The sequence below is a fragment of the Bombina bombina genome, chromosome 4 (genome assembly GCF_027579735.1).
Source record: "Bombina bombina isolate aBomBom1 chromosome 4, aBomBom1.pri, whole genome shotgun sequence".
Lineage (NCBI taxonomy): Eukaryota > Metazoa > Chordata > Amphibia > Anura > Bombinatoridae > Bombina > Bombina bombina.
The window spans coordinates 164,166,941-164,170,904 of NC_069502.1; positions in this window are offsets into that span (position 1 = coordinate 164,166,941).

Below are 3,964 nucleotides of genomic sequence, written 5' to 3' on the forward strand. Positions count from 1 at the left end.
GGCCACTTCTAGGGAGAGTAGCAGCAGTGCTGAACTTTCTCCATTTATAGACAATTTGTCTTACTGTGGACTGATGAACAGCAAGGCTTTTGGAGATACTTTTATAACCCTTTCCAGCTTTATGCAAGTCAACAATTCTTAATCGTAGGTCTTCTGAGAGCTCTTTTGTGCGAGGCATCATTCACATCAGGCAATGCTTCTTGTGAAAAGCAAACCCAGAACTGGTGTGTGTTTTTTATAGGGCAGGGCAGCTGTAACCAACACCTCCAATCTCATCTCATTGATTGGACTCCAGTTGGCTGACATCTCACTCCAATTAGCTCTTGGAGATGTCATTAGTCTAGGGGTTCACATACTTTTTCCACCTGCACTGTGAATGTTTACATGGTGTGTTCAATAAAAACATGGCAACATTTCATTGTTTGTGTGTTATTAGTTTAAGCAGACTGTGATTGTCACTTAGATGATGATCAGATCACATTTTATGACCAATTTGTGCAGAAATCCATATCATTCCAAAGGGTTCACATACTTTTTCTTGCAACTGTGTATACACGTATGAATACATAAATACATATGTATACATATATGTAGACATATATAAATACATACATATACATATTTAGACATGTATATATCTCTATCTCTTTTGTGTGCAATATTTTTTTTTTAAATAATTTTTATTAGATGGTGTTATTATGAGTGTGACTGTACTTTGTAATGTATTTTTGATGTGTTTTGACCCTTTTTTTGTTTTGCGAAACAGTTATCTAGAGTTCTGAGGACCCGGTAATCATTATAGTGCACTGGTTTCAAACCTGTTTTCAGGCTTCTCTAACAGGCCCCATTTTGAGGTTATCTGAATTAGAGCACAGGTGAAATAATCAGCTTATTAGAAAACATGGGTTTTTTACCTGCTCTCATCCAAGGTAATTCTGAAAACCTGGCTTGTTGGGGAGGTCTGAGGACAGGTTTAAAAACCAGTGTTGTAGTGTAAATCGTAATTTAACTTGCGCGCAAACTAACACGAAAACCCGATATCGCTTGCACACAAATGATAGCGCTCCACTCATAATCTGGCCCAATATATGAAAATATATATATTTTTTATTTAACAAACAAATAGCTGCATGGTTAAATATGTGTTACAAGACATATTAATTATGCTGAATCAGTTAAGACAGATCCCCATAGTCATTTAACTGAAGTTTCACCAGGTCCAACGTGTCATCAAAAAATGTAATTAAGAATCTTAAAAGACCTGTATCAGTTATATCATTATTTAATATATTAATTTTTACATATAAAAAGATCATTACATGACAAATGACATCACTATCACATAACATCATTGATATTATTACCAAAACCCACAAACTACACCTCCCCACAACACAGTACCCTAATGGGCTTGATACTTCACTGATCTGCTCACTTTCACCAACAGAAAAAAAAGTGTTATTTAGTCTTACTTGAAGACTATAGAAACCTGATCTATTCCTACTTTCAGCAACTTCTGGCCTATTTATAAAAAAATAAAAATTAAAGGGACACTGTACCCAAAAATTTAATTTCGTGATTCAGATTGAGCATGACATTTTAAGCAAATTTCGAATTTACTCCTATTATCAAATTTTCTACATTATCGTGGTATCTTTATTTGAAATGCAAGAATGTAAGTTTAGATGCCGGCCCATTTTTGGTGAACAACCTGGGTTGTCCTTGCTCATTGGTGGATAAATTCATCCACCAATAAAAAAGTGCTGTCCAGAGTACTGAAACCAAAAAAAAGCTTAGATGCCTTCTTTTTCAAATAATGAAAGCAAGAGAACGAAGAAAAATTGATAATAGGAGTAAATTAGAAAGTTGCTTAAAAATGCATGCTCTTTCTGAATTACAAAAGAAAAAAATTGGGTTCAGTGTCTCTTTAAGCATAAAAGTGATCCATGTTATCGTTATCTGAATTGCGATATCAACCTTCCTATTTATTTATGGTATATAGACCCTGATTGTTTAATGATATAATCAAAGGCTCCCTTAACTAATAATAATTAAGGTGAGTGCTTGTTGACAGCAAGCACTTTGAGAAAGTAATATAACATGTTAAATTATGTGTAGTTAAAACACCCCCAAAAACTTTACAATATACTTTCATTATTTATTTATACTAAGATTTTCTGTAACATATGTCTGACCCTTGTGAATTTTCCAGTTCTGTGAATTGGAAATGCACACCCCATAAACCTTACATTGCCACATATTTGTACCCAGTTGTCCTCAGCAGAGATCAAACGAGAAACTGCTAAACAATGTTGATTTTGTTTTAAAAAATGACACTGGCAAGCTGAGTCTACTTCAGTATTAAGTCTGGATTGCCTCCTCCAAATAAGGCAAGAGGTGGGGAAATTTGGCTATTGAAAAAACAATTGCAGCACACAAGGTGTGTTAATACAACTAAAAATCATTTACCTAGTATTTTAATTTATTTCAATATTCTAGAAATATCTTAAGTATCTTAAATATCTTAATAATAAGGTACTTACTGTCCATTTAAGCAAATCCCTTCATCTATCTGGTAGGTAATATTCTTGGGAATATTTAAAAGAAAACAGAATATGAAGTCTCTATGGGGCATATTTAACAATGTGCGAGCGGACATGATATGGCATGGTGCAATGCCGCCCCCTGCAGATTGGCCGCTAGCAGGGGGTGTCAATCAACCAGATCAAATTCGATCAGGTTGATTTCTGTCCGCCGCCTCAGAGCAGGTGGACAGGTTATGGCGCAGCGATCTTTAGACCGCTGCTTCATAACTTCTTGATAACTTATGTTTCCGGAGAGCCTTAAGGGGCCTCAAGCTCTATATGGAGCTTGATAAATATGCCCGTGAGGGTTTCTTTTCAATGTTTTTGATAACGTTTTTAATTTTTAGAATACAGAAAAAACAGTATTGCCCTAAAATAATTCAATAATTATGTGACAATGTTAATAGAAGTAATAGGTCATACAGCTCACATTTAGAAATGCTCTGGGTTCAATAAAACCTGTTTGTGAAACTAATATGAATAATGTCACATCTATCTTTCAACCATTCCTTATGGGCCTCACAAAAAACGCCCATACCAAACACAGATGTATTGGTGAGCAATAGTGACTAGTGTGTACTAGTAGGGGGTGTGAAGTGGCGGTTTATTTAATTCACTAATAGTTTATAAGGAACCAGATATTATAAAGGAAGAATGTTAGCAGAGGTTATAAGAGATAAGAAATGATACAAAAATAGTGCACATAAGGGTTTGACAGCCCTGACAGTTTTAATGGTAGAAACAAACTTCAGCTCCAGCCTGCTTTCCTTTAAAACAAGACCTTTATTTTCACATCTGGGTCATCAGTTTGTAAATGACAACGTTTCGGGCCTGCTATAGACCCTTAATCATGTCTGAGTTTAAATGCATAGATCTCTTTTATACCCTTACAATGAAAAAAAAAACCATCCTGTTAAACAATATTCCCACCATGTGGCCAATTTCATTATTGCAGTTATCAGAAAAATTAGTAGACATGACTAAGGATGTGAATCCGAAACGTTGTCTTTTTATTATGATGGCTTAAATAAATGAATATTTTATACTACTAATTGGTGGTGCTGCTATTCTTCTTTTGGAATTATTGTATATTTGGGACTGTGGTGCCGGTCTTGAATAGCCTGCACACCTGCATATCTGCAACCCTTAAATAGGGGTTATCTTGGTGCTGGGACATACTGGACTTACCTAAGAAAAATTATTAAAGGGACATTCCAGTCAAAATTTAATTCCACACGGATGCATTTCTGTTTTGAATAGAAACATTTTTGTAATATACATGTATTAGCAAAAATGCTTATAATAAAAGCTATAGCTGTTTCAAAAGTGTATTTAAGTATGCACCGTGCACCAGCATTTTAAATACAGCACTTGCTCAG